The sequence below is a fragment of the Ctenocephalides felis genome, unplaced genomic scaffold (genome assembly GCF_003426905.1).
Source record: "Ctenocephalides felis isolate EL2017-DRISC unplaced genomic scaffold, ASM342690v1 CF-g0.4_SCAFFOLD_03572, whole genome shotgun sequence".
NCBI classification, from domain to species: Eukaryota; Metazoa; Arthropoda; class Insecta; order Siphonaptera; family Pulicidae; genus Ctenocephalides; species Ctenocephalides felis.
In genome coordinates, this window is record NW_020539726.1 from 11,784,890 (window position 1) to 11,799,464 (window position 14,575).

At 28.3% G+C, this 14,575-nt stretch overlaps 1 long non-coding RNA gene across 1 annotated transcript in view; it reads left to right on the forward strand.

Annotated features, from left to right (window-relative positions):
• Window positions 1-14,575, forward strand: part of LOC113387619 — a 240,613-nt gene that overhangs the window by 19,217 nt on the left and 206,821 nt on the right. The window lies entirely within an intron of this gene.

Below are 14,575 nucleotides of genomic sequence, written 5' to 3' on the forward strand. Positions count from 1 at the left end.
AGTCTCAACGGACAATTTGTCAAAAAATATCAAATAGTAATTTCTCTGAAAAATCTCCTTAATTGCCTTGTTAAATATTTAAACTAGCCGTTTTTGTGGTAGCTGCATTAATAATAAATAGTCGAAAGTGTGTTTTGAATAATACGTCGTTCGGTGAAATTTTCTTGTAGATGTAGGATATGGTTTTCTTGGTAAAACAAACAATTTTTTTTCGATTGATATTTTTGGTTCTCAGTAATTGCAAATTTTTAAAATAAAACATTAACCTCATTAAAATGTAATCAACTTTATCTAAAAGGATCTATGTTCTGAATATATGCGTAAAATTATTGAAATATCAATTCATTACTAATTTACTCTAAAACTATGTCTTCAAGTGATGATTCGATTATAATTATTTAACAAAATTTTATGCACATCATTAACTGTGTTATTGTTACTTTTAAATAATAAATACGTCCTGTTTCACATACGTGTACAATTTTTTTTCTTATTTTTTTTTTAAATTCTACAATCAAATAGCAATCAGAATGTAATAACTCTATAAGCTATAATATTAGGATCCACCTGAACTCAAAAATGTCGTGTAAAAAATTGTGAAATATTTCAATTATTAGTTTACTAAGAATTGTGTCTGCGAATATTGATGAATATATTATAATTTATAACAAATTATTATGTTCATAATTATCTGTGTTATTATTCCATTAGATGTGAAGACTTATTCAATATGACTATAATTTTTGTATTTGTAAACCAATAACAGGCTCATATAATTTTTTTAATTTATGTAATATAAAATGCATTATGAGCATATATTAAATTCACTAACTATTACGTAATTAATATAATACTTGAAAATTTTTCAGTCACCAACAATGATGAAAAATTCACAATTTTTTTATTGGGTTATTATCTACATATATATAAAAATAAGTCGGGTTTTCCTTCCTGACTCCATAACGCACGATTCGATTTCGACAATTTTGCATTCGTTGGAAAGGTCTCGGGCTCCTCAAGGTTTATAGCTAAGAAAATTAGTGGTGCATGGCATCGTGCCCTAATGCAAATTGCTGGAACTTCACGCACCGTAATTAAAACTTCGAGTAATGAAAATAATCAATAATTGTTTTCAAATTTCTCCTTTTCAAATATAAAACAAACAAAAAATTTCTTCATCTTTCTCACGAAACCATCTGGTGGCGAAACGGAGTTCGTCGGGTTTGCTAGTTATATATATAATCTCCAATGCTTACTTTAGTTATAGATATTTTTCACTGCATTATACAAAGTTTTTAAATTTAAAACAAATATTCTGATTTTAATTAATTAAGCAACAATTGATTCATTGAACATAATTATTTGAATATTTTTATATGCACCAATACGTCATGAACTCTTATATATGAAGCACTTATTTGTTTCCATATTAGCAGAACAATAAGTGGTACCTTTCGAAAATTTATCAATAGTTTTCAGAGTTTTATTAATTGAGAATAAATTTTGTAGCTGCACTTTATGTAGTTGTTTTTATAATTCAGTTTTCGTTAGCACTAATGTTTTCCTTAAATTGATATCAAAGCGCTCAAAGTAGAAAATTTTTATAAGTCTGATAAAAATAATGATGGAATTGATCTTGGGGCATTAATCTTTATCGTTTATCATTATGTACTCAATATTGTAGCAAAAACTAATATAAAAATAGCATATGAAATGATTTGCAAACTTAATTTTCAAAGCAATATCAACATATAGAATAATCTAATTGAATCTAGAATCACTTTTGTTTCCTTACCTTGAGTCAATTCATTTCTACTTTTATGGAAATACATAATGAAGAAACTTTATTGTTCGAACAAATATTTCTGGTAATTTTTACTGCTCGACATTTATCGTACGGCCTTGTTCAAATAATGTAAAATGCAAATTCTTCTCAAAATCACATTATTGAAATCAATTGCGATTGGAATTGAAAACACAGCCGGTCATAAATAATTGATATAAGTAAGCACTTCGACGATATCGTCGTACGATTTGTATCTTTGCGTGTGTTTGTTCGAGGCATTGGTACACTACCTTTTGGTAATATGCAAATTATCCTTAAAGGTTATTGTTGGATAGAGATCTGAGTAATAAAAGCCAATTAAAAGTAGTGTTTCATAGCATCGTACCTTAATGCAAATTGCTGGAACTTAACAAACTAAATCAGCGATGTTAGAATTAAAGACCTTATCTCATATTTCTAAGTCTCTTAAGTCCTTTTGTTAAATATTGACAGAGAAAGAAGCAAAATAGAGATGAAAAGTAAAAATTGACGAGATACTGAAATTAACAATAAAATACGAATCATTTTTGATATTAAAAAAATTGAAATTAAAAAAATATGCCTTTGTCTTCTCAAAAAACTAATATTTTCTTCTATAATCTCTAATCATTCTAATGAGGTGATCCCCTCTCTCAAAAACTGCTAATATATGCAATTTTTGCTCCGTATGTCCAAAACGGTTGGACCTGCCTGTGAAAAAACCTTTACTATGTATACTTTATATATACTTTATTATATTTATATTTATATACTTTATTTTATTTATATTTATATACTTTACAAACGACTGCAAAAGTCACCGATTATCTAAACTAATGTTTCGGTAGTACAGAATTTATATAATATTAATTATAATATATACATACATACATACATACAATTATTATTATACATTCGAAATGGTTTATTTTGACAGGTGACCTATTTTTAATTGTTCGATTATTTCTTAAATACTCTAAATTATGAATGAGATTTTTACTAATTAACGTTATTCTACCTTATGAGGCTTTTTATTAATTATTGACTTCTTATAAAGACGACAAGTAACGATTGTCTAGACAGAAAAATTGTCTATTTGATATAGAATAAAATTAGAAATATAAAGAAAAATGTTAGATTTGCTAAAGAGAAGACAAGATTTAGAAAAAAAAAAACTAGCAGTGTATGGAATTGTGTCTTGGCAAATTGCTAGAACTTCTCGTACCAAAAAATATTAAAAAACAAAAATTGCACTTTGATTTGAATTCGAACCGAGTATCCCTGGCGTGTAAGTCGGGTATGCTACTGACTGAACTATTTCCGCTGCATGTGGTCTTCTCATTTTGATGTTTATTTTCGATGTTGTGCACTCCTGGTTTATGCCTTGTGTGTTATTCGAAGGTGTGATCGAATCCATTCTTGCAGAGTGTTTATCAACTAATTAACATCGGAGTTTTTATCCGTTGTTGTCAGGAAAAACTCGTTTCGTTCAGAGCTCTGAGGCCTCTCCGTTTTATTTCATTCGAGTTGATTGTTTTACATTTTAATGACAATGCATGTTAAAACATAAACAACACATCGTAATTTCACGAGACGGAACGCGCGACTTATAGTAACAGAGCTGAAGAACATCTTGAAACTAAATAATCGAATCCGAATTGCAATACAATAAGTCAATTACATTGCGTATATAGATAGATCTAAAAAAAATAAGGTACATGCTATATACTATTACATTTATCATGGCCTTGCCATAACAATGGTATGTTGTACGGCAGAATCAGCCCATAAATTGGTGATGTTGAATATATTATCTACCTTTTCATATATGCAAAATATGTCTATTACTAATAGATATATTTTGCATATATCAAAAGGTGGATAATCTATTCAACATCACCAATTGATGGGCCGATTCTGCCGTACAACAGACCAAAGTTATGGCAAGGCCATGTTACGCTCCAACTTGCATACATTATGCTACTTAATCATACTGAATACTGTCAAAACGTCATTTATTTGCTGTGCATTTAGGCGTTTTATACATAAACTGCAACGTCACTCGTATGTTATGAAGCTGGGTCAGAAAGATCCTGTTTTCTAAGATCGCTTTTTTGACAAGTGTGCGGCTTCTAGGTTACGTTTTCTTTCTGACAACCTGAGAAAAACGTTTGACTGCAAAGCAATCACATGGCTTTTGTCAATATTTAGAACAAATTAGTATGGATCTTTATAACATTAGACATTGGCTTGTTATGCGGCAGAAATTAAAATACTAAAGTGATGCAAAAGTATATTTGAGTCGTTTACCTTTTTATCTAATTACATTATAAAAGTATATACAAACTTTGTACATTGTAGATTATAAATATGATGCCCTCATTGAAACAAGCATGTAAATCTTTCTACGAAATCAACAATATATGAATTTCTGTCCAATTTATGATGAACAATTAAGGGTCCAATTCTCTAATAAGATAGAGATTTTGCTCATATAAATTGATAGTAAAAACTGTCAAAATGCTATGTAATCTAACTTAGAAAACGCACGAATATTAAGAAAAGAATTTTATCATAACTGCATCTTTCCCATGTGTCATGATAACACATACGTGAAGTTGTCATAGCAATGTGTGGAATATTTTTCCACAGAATTGGGTACCAAGGCTTTGTAAAATTTATATTTGACAGAATGATTAAAAATTGAGGCTTAATTGAACATATGTCATGTTTTTGTTATCTCTCATTTATGTATCATGGATAGTAAAATTAAAACTAACGTAAATAGTAATAATATATTTATTCTAACTTATAAGTAAGAAGTATAATTAAATATTATTTGAAGTTTAAATAACAAAATTGAATCAAATAACTATCTTAAAATTTACTTACCAGAGCTTTTACTATCTACCGCCTTTGTCAGTTTTCAAACGCCAGCGGTAACAAGTTAGACATATACTCGTAAAATACTTATTTTAAAGCTTTGGTATAAATATAAAATTAGATAAATAAGTTCTTAAAATATCTCGATCAAGATATTACATTAGTATTTAACAATTTATCGCATAGCAATTAAACCATAAATGCATTTTTACATGTCATTGGATATGAAAGTTAAATTATTTGCAATGGCTAGTAATTAAATCTAGGTATATGTTTCGAATGTTTGAATGTGAAAATTATTTTTTAATAGAAATATTTTTTGATGCAATGATTATAAAATATGACCTTTTCATAGAATCAATCAATGCTAATTTTAACTGATTCATTTGCAAATTTTAATACAGAGTTGCGAAATGAAACTCTGTAAATATGTAGATAATATTATGAATTGTTAATTGCATATAGAGAGCTCAATTTTTTGTTCTGTCAAATTAATTTAATTTTATAGAATGTTTTTTTTTATTTAAAGTTATGTAGTTAGCTTAAATTATTATCGGTAAATATTAAAAAAATTTTATTTGTATTATATCGCATTGGAAAGGCATTTCAATCATATTTAAACCGATATTGGATATCATATTTAAACCGAATTAAATATCATATTTAAATTGAATATCATATTTAAACCGATTTGGATACTTAAAAACTTTACTAAACTTTTTTGCTAATAACTATTAGAAGTTTGTCAGTATATTCGTTATGGAAAAACCTAACTATTAACTCTAATATACAATATTAAAATATCTTGTTACTTCAAAGAACTCAATTTCTCTCGCATCTACAAAAATCTATTTGAACAAAATACTCGTATAAGCGCCATCATTTTCCACGTAAGTATCATCTGTGATCTTTTTATTACCTTGATTTTATCAATATTATATTCAATAGAAAAATAATTTAATTTTATTTATTTTCATTGAGCGAACATGTACAGAATCCTGTTTGAAGCTTTTGCGATGGCAATTATTCCATGTCACTGATACGAGAACATGTGTAATCATTAGGGATTTCTTACTTCTCATATGTACATATGCGTATGTACCCGTATGTATTATAAATCGAAACTTAATTATGTGTATCAATATAATATTGGATTTTTCTTCAATGGTCCGATAACATATTTAAAAAAAATTAATTCTGTACTTTGTAAATATATCTTATCATATTTAATGAAGCGCTGTGATGGCAAATGTATGACGAGATTTATCTTCACCATTCAGTTTTCAATTTCCAATTTTTAATTGAAAGTTTGATTATCCTTGAAATCCTAAAATATTGATCAATATTTTAAGTCTGCAATATTAATATGTATTAAAATTCTGCAAAATAGAGTGATGTTTGTTGAGCTCGTTGATTAGATGTTTTACTTGATGTGCGTCTTTTCGAAAAATTGGCTCCAAATTTTCTATTTTTTCTTTGCAGAAGAATACTATTTTTACAGGTATTCAATTTATCATAAACGATTTCAAGTTGTTTTTAACAGAAAATTAATTTAGTATAAGATAGCCATGAAGACAATCTTTTGATAAACCAACAATAGGTGTATGAAATGTAGTAAATCACTTTAGGAATAGAACACCTAGTTGTTAAACATATTTCCTTAATTTTAACTTCTTGAAGGTGTTTGTGTTTGCCAAAAAATCCGGTTTTTTCATTTGCTTTCAGATTGTGGTAGGTAGTTAGATGTTACTCACTCATACGTGTATAATTCCACAAATTTTATAATATTGACACATTTCCAAATATATATTTAAATGGAAGAATTAAATTGAAGAAATGACGAAAAAATTTTCGTCCACGATATCAGGCGCATTAGTACGATATCAACCGATTAGATTGATTCAAAAAAACATTCGTTTCCTATTGATGAGAAGCTGATTAGTTTTTTACAGGTCCAGCCGTCTGTATTGAGAAATGAAGAATTGATTAAATTTTTGGAAAAAAATAAAAAAAAAGATATTTGGCGGTCTAAAATGATCATTGGACATATGCACATCAAATTATCAGATATCTTATAGAAAGTTTAAATATGAGTACAAATTTTGATACATTTTTTGGTTTCGTACCAAGTTTTTGTTTCAGAAAAACTTATTTTTTCAAATTTTCTAAAATATACAAAGTTTTGTACATTAAATATAAATATTAAATTTACGATTCAGTTTAAAAATGTCTATATTTTACATGCCTTATTGTAATCGTAAGAAATATTCTCAGCTGGATTCATTCGGCATCTCTTTAATGTAAACATTTTTAAGTGTTTTCACCTATAAGATTGTTACTGCATATTATATAAAGAAATACATATATAAGTATAACAATCTTTTTGAAAATATTTAAAACAATTGTTATAAATCATTGTTTAATAATTGCTTTTTATTGACATATTTGAAAATATTTTTTGAGATAAAAAAGTTGAATTGATAAAAAGCGAATGCGAAACTAAAATAATTTTCAACATGATTTTTACATTTATCAGAATCAAAATCTAAATACAATACGATTTGTTTAAATAATTTACTTTCCTTTTCAAGAAATTTCTCTATGAATATGTTGACATAGGCTTAGGCTGGGACTGGGACATTTTCGTGAAATATTCGTGGTATTTACATCTAACAATTTCGTATGTATTGGGACCCACGTGCTAATTGTAAAAAATTCATAGAGCAAACAAATTAATTTTGAAATGTGCCATTGTATGTGTTTCGGGTTTGCGTCATTAATTAAGAACACTGCGCGACGGGTGAGGTCGAAAGTGCAGGGCCAAACTGAATTAGATGTTTTAATTAATAAAAACTGATTTATTTTGTTAGTAAATGATTTAAATAATTTTTATGCACTGATTATAAATAGGTTTTTATACCTAAGTGACTGCCCAAACACAGTTTTTTATTCTAATTCGTTAATCTCATATACGTGGACATATGATGTTGACTATTGCAAATCTTGCTTAATATTACATATAATGGATACAAGTCGAAACATATGTCAATCAATAAATCAATAAGATCAATATTTTATTGATTTGTTATTAATTACTTAAAGTTTTACTTTGTACCCAAATCTATGTTGTCCAAATTTATATTACTGCGGGTCGAATGGGAGACATTTGCAATTCTGTTTTTTTGGTCATTTCAAGAAACTTTGCTGAAGAAACCACAGCTCGAGTGTGAAAAACGAGCCAGCGAAGTTTACGATATCGACCATGGTCGACACTCGTATACAAAGGTATTCGAGTGAATGCCATCCATGGACGACACTTGTAGCAAAAGTACAAGAGTACTTACTAAGCATGCAATTTGAATGATTCAAAGAACTTTTTGCTTGTGTTGACGAGACGATTGTTTTTGCGAAAAGATTTTTTTTTTCAATTTTATTTTTTTAATTTTCAAAAAATATTTTATTTGTATATGGAAAATAATTTGGATTTTAATTGTAATTTTAGCTAAAGAATGGATGTAACTCAAAACATATATTAATCAAAAATTCAACAAGACCAATATTTTATTGATTTGTTATTATTAACTTAAATTTCGAATTTACACCCAATTGTTATTACCCAAATATATATTACTGCGGATCAAGTTTGCGGAATTTTGCAATTCTGTTTCTATCAGTCATTTCAAAAAACTTTGCTGAAAAACTAAAGCTTGAAAGTAAATATCGAGCCAGCGAAATTTTTAGTTATTTTCTCCGTGCATTCAACCCTTTTGCTATGAGAGGGATTTTATAAAAATGTGTTGCAAGACTAAAAATTACTCAAAGTTGCAATAAAGATTCGTAATACCAATCATTTAACTCATAATGATAAATCTTGAAATAAAGACCGACACAGAACTCGTCTTCCATGGACGACATCCGTACATACAGCACCTTATGCAGATGTATGTATCTATGGGTCATTTCAAGAAACTTTGTTGAAGAAATTTTAGCTTAAAAGTGAATAACGAGCCAGCAAAATTTTTAGTTAAATGCGCTTTTAACTAGTTATAAATTGCACTTATAATAAACGAAAAATTAAAATAAACATTATAATCACTAACAGATTAACTCATAGTGATAAATTTTGGAGCAAAGTTTAACACAGAACATGTCGTCCATAAACGACATCCGTACATACAGCACCTCACGCGAATGTCATCCATGGGCGACACTAGTATACACAGGTAGTCGATTGGATGTCGTTCATGGAAAGCTCTCGGCTAAACTAACAGGAATCTCTATATAAAAATTTGGAAATTTCAGGAAACTTCGAGTTTATAGTTAAAATGAAACCTTAATTTCGGTTTGGTCTACCAAAACCGACCTGAGTACCATGTGCCCCGCTGACGAATTTGCAGAATTTTGTTTCTTAATTTTACTTTTTACCGGTGTTTACAAACAGTTTTTTTTAATTTCCGATAATTAACACAACTTAATAATTTTTTGTAAAGCTGATTTGTTTCCATAATCCATGATTTCTTCCAAATATTTGCAGAACCTGTTTGAAGTAATAATACAAACTTACGTGCTTTTGTAACCTAAAATTGGATTTTTTTTGGCTAAAATATATATACTTTTTTTAATTTAATTTTTATAAAAAAATTCATTATTTACAAATATTACATTAATGGACTTATGTTTACTGGATGAGACACAATGGGTTCTCGAAAGTATACAATTATAAACATTTTCACAAATCGATGTATAGAAGGTTTTAAAATTACAAATTGAACACTTACATAAATTTGGATTATTACTATGAATATTTAATTTATACATCAAGCATTTGTGCTATAAAATTTATTACCCAATATAAAATAGCCTGTCATACATATTTGTTTGTTTTATTGCTGAATTAGCAATAATTTAGTTTCTACTCATTATCAGATTTGGACTCTAAATTTAATTAAACAATCTGTTAAAATGCGTCCTACATTGATTGAACTTTATATAACATTTTGTAATTACTCTCTGTCAGTACAATTAAATTATTTAATTACTTGCTCATGTATATACAAAATTGAAAAATTACGTTCGTTACCAAACCTTATGTCTAAATTATACAAGCGCCCACACAAAAGCTCTGTTTACTAAAAAACTTAGATAATTAACGAGATAAATACGAATTTATTCAAGAAATTTATACACACAGACAGAAATCTATGCCGAAATTCTAATGGACACATAACATATTCACATAATATACCAATCGATTCGACACGTTATGACAGATTTCATATTAATGTTAGTTAATGTTATTGATTTTATAAATTATCAATCACTAATCATCGGTTCGCGATTTCTCTTTGAGTTTTTTATTTAATTTTTAAAATACACAAGACAAATGTTTTCTTTAGTTTGCCGGCAACGTCATACTTATTGTTCGGTTCTATTTTTAATAATATTCGTGCGACATAATATTAGAATATGTAAAGTACACATTCTTCAGTAATTTAGGTGTCTCTTATGAAATGAGTAAATAATTAATATCGAGGTGCCGTTTTTCGGTTAGATTCTAATAAGAAAAAAATCGAAGATCTGTTTCTCTTATCAAAAATTAAATGGAATAGATTTACAATTAGTAACATATTGATACTTACCTATTTTTTCATTGCGATCGGTGGACGATAATAAAACTGGTTAGTTACTAGCATTGTAAGTCTGTATAGAACCTCCAGCCACAAAATTTAAGTTTTCTCGACGTTTCAAGCCATCCTGAATCTTTTGACACAATTTTTTTTAACAGCGACTCGAAACTACGTGTTTGGTAATCTATATTTCTAGCATCGATTTTTCTACAAGAGGATAATCCAGTGGTTAACCACACTTTTTTCACGATTACTGCGTGTATCTAATTGTGTTGACTTATTTGTGATGCAGCCCAAAATAGACATTTTTTTTTTACTTGATCATATTTCACATCTATAACCTAAAGTGGAAATTTAATATGATATTGCTTGATATCGGGCTTGTCCGAGGTTGGGATCAAATCCGGGAATAGTTTGTGCTATCTCACAACTATACTGGTTACGTCAAGACTGGCTCCGTTTGTCAATAAAATTGAAAAAAAAAATAGTGTATATTTAGTCTATATTTTCTAAATTCATTATATGAATCTCTATACGGACTCGCCCTGATTAGTTTTGGGCAAAGATTGGCCCAGCAGTTTCTTTAAAATTAGCAACCCTTTTTGTCAATGTTTTTGCCAAATATCTTGAAGCGATTTTTGAAATTTGAATTTCAGTTTATTGTCTTTTGGTGGAGATAGATCGGACTGCTTCTTCTTATTTAGTTGTTAAAATTGTTTTGGCGAATTTTGTGGATCTTTGTCTAGCAATATATTGAAGGGTCCTAATGAATATCCTAAAAAATTATAGGTTTGATAAAATTTGCTAAATGTTTATTAAATTTAACATTCATTAAATTTGAGAATAATAAGCTACCTAATCTTGGGACATGCACAGTGAATGAATTGAGAGGTAAACAGGTAAAAAGAAAAATAGTTGAACAGGTAGATAGATAGATATGTATATAGATGAAGACAGGTAAATTGGTGGATAGGTAAACTAGTGGACAGATAAATTCAAATATGAGTAAAATGGTAGACAGGACAACTGGTATATAAAGAAATATGTAAGACAGAAACAGTTTGACAGGTAAACTGGTAGGCATGTATAAAACGTTTTGAAAGTAAATTAATTGACAGGTAAAATAGTGGATTGACAAACAGGTTGATAGATAAATTGGCGGACAGGTAAATTTTATGGACAGGTAAATTGTCGGACAGGTAAATTGGTGAACTTATAAACAGGTTGACAGGTATACAGGTGCGCTGGTCAATTGGTTTACAGGTAAACTGGAGAATAAATCGACAGATAGAGATGTAGACAGGAGAGAAGAAGACATGTAGTCTGAAGACAAAAAAAACTGGTAGACTAGATGTAACAAATAGACATTTTTATTCAAATTTTTAATTGTAAATAAAACACGGCAAAGCGGAAATGGGTATAACTAGTTTTTCATATAAAATAAATCTATTAGACAGCTTTTGTCAATTTTCAATATTTTTAAAAGCATTCTTCTAGTTTTTAATCAAATTTTCAATTATGGGAATATTGTCTGGGATAAGACTATACAAATATAACATTTCATCAAAAGCTCTAATTTAACCATAGTGGCCAACCAAAAATAATTGGATACAACTCACACACTAATTAATTATATCAGAATTTTTGTTTTGTTTATGCTGGAAGTGTTATTTTCAGACTTTTTTTCAAGTTATTTTAAAAATCATTCTATTTTTGTGCAATATGCATTGAATAAGTGAAACTAAAATCTAGAAGTTACAAAAATATCGGATCTGATGGCTGGTTCAATATTTTCATATCAAAATAAAATTATTATTAATTAATGAGATTGTGATTTCTTTTCCCAATATCACATTCTACTAATGTCAGTCGATGATTCGGATTAATTCAATTTACTAATGATAAATGATTATTTAGAAAGCTTTATTTGATAAGAAAATTAGGTTATGATTGATCTACGATAAACGATATTCCGGCGCATTAAATTATTAAAATGATGCGAGTATTTACAGATATCGTGTGATTATAATCGGAATTAATGTGGCTTTTATTTAATATTGATTTAGAAAGGCGACCTTCCATTAGGTAATAAGAATGTTTCGTTAACAAGGAAAGAAATTTGGAACTTAATTTTTTATTAAATATAAATATTATGCATTTGCATTGTGTTTATTAAGTCTACCGATATCAAATAAATTTATGAATTGTTCTAGAAGTTATACTTTGTGTCTTTGTTTTGAGTTCACTATTATATTTTTACTATAGTCACGAAAATTCTATATGCTCATTATTCTAGTTAGCATGATTTATGGACAATCTAAATTTTTTGTTCGAATTGAAATATATTTTCTTATAAATTTGCTAAATAAATTAGCAATCGAACTAAAACATATTTATCAACTTCCCGAAGAAGAAACATATGTTTTCGGAAAAAAAGTCTGATCTGATAATTTAGTTTTCTCAACGTTTCAAGCTATCCCAAATCGAATTGGACCAAATCCAGATACAAAATGCGTGTGTGTGTGTGTGAGCTGATTTTCGATTTTTCGTCCACACTTTCTCGTAAACGGTTCGACCGATTTTAAAAGTTTGAAAACCATTCAATTTATCTCAAAAAGCATTCGCGTTTATCAGTCTTGCACAATTTTTTATAATTAGCAGAAAAGTAAAAAATCTGTCCACGTTTTGACCCGCAGTCCTGAATAGATCTTAAAAATTCAAAAACTGTACGAAAGATACTGGTTGGGAATCGCGTTGATTAGTTTTGAGTAAAGATCGCTCAGGCCGTTTCTTCGTGAGCAATGTCAATAAAAAATTGGTCAATTTAGGTAAAAAAAATGTGATGATTTTACAGCCCTTCAAAAAAAAAATGATCGTCAAAATTTGTGTCTAAACTCGCTTTTGTGATGTGATTTTATGTAATACGGCTGAACAGATTTCACAAATCTAAAGAGCCATTGGATTAAACTCTATAAAAATAATCTCTCGAGACGATAGGCCAAGCCGTTTCTTTGAAAATAACCAAAATGCTCTTTTTGAACAGTTTTCTCAAAAATCTTCCTTATTGTTTATGGGTTTGTGCATGGTTCATAAGAATCAATTAATAATTTTCTAAATATTTTTCTTTATATCTGTGTCAATTGACAAGCAATCCACGAAAATTCTCCAGTTGTTAGATTTTTTTTACAATTAATTAATTTAATTGATTAAATAATATCAACGGCTACGTGCATGATACGTAATAGTACCGTATTTTATATCAAATGCTTAATTTTTCACAAAATGTTAAGTTTCTTAAAAAAATATTTCGACATATTTAGTAAAATTTAACATGGCGATAAAGTTCATGCACTAAACAGTTATACTAAAATTGGTTGAATTATATACATTTATTAAAAATTGGAATAATAGGCTAAAATTTAAGGATATACAAGCACTTGTTTAGAACTATAATTAATAAAATTACAGATATTATAAATGTCTTTGATAGATAACATTTGAAAATCGCAATGTTTAGATTTAAGTAAAACGACACCTTGATTTTCAAAATAAACAGTTGAAAATTTTATCTAAATATCTAAATCTCAATTTCGATTGATTAGGTTCTTTATTACTCCTATCGAGAACTTTTTGCAACTTGGCTTAAGGGAAAATGCCACTTTTAACTAGTTATAAGTTTGTTTGAACGATTCAAGACTTGTTTGATGGCCGATTCTACCGTAAAATAGACCAATGTTATGGCAAGGCAGTTTTCATACAAAATCGCACTAAATTCTGTCAAAATCCCAAGAACTTGCTGTACTACCAAGCGTTTTGTACATAAAATGTAACTTCACTCATATGTTGTTAAACCATATCACAGTTACAACATTTTTTTTAACGTTCGTGCATTTTAGTGGTTAGGTTTTCTATCTGCAGAGCAACCAGATGGCTTTTGTCAGTATTTAGTACGATTCAGTATGAAAACTGCTACATAATAAAACCTTGCCATAACATTGGTCTATTTTACGACAGAATAATAATACCTATTACCTTATATCTAAAAGAAATTAAATAATTTTAATTTCTCATGTGTATATTTATATTCTCTACTTCATTCACAACTGTCCAGTTAAGGGCATTTAGTAAATTTAGGGAATTAACAATTGTCAGCCGTAAAGCTCATATACGTATATATGACAAAATTTTTTGACACATTTCATTTCAAACAATTAGTACATTATAATATTAGTGTATTTCTATAAATAAATCTAAAAAATAT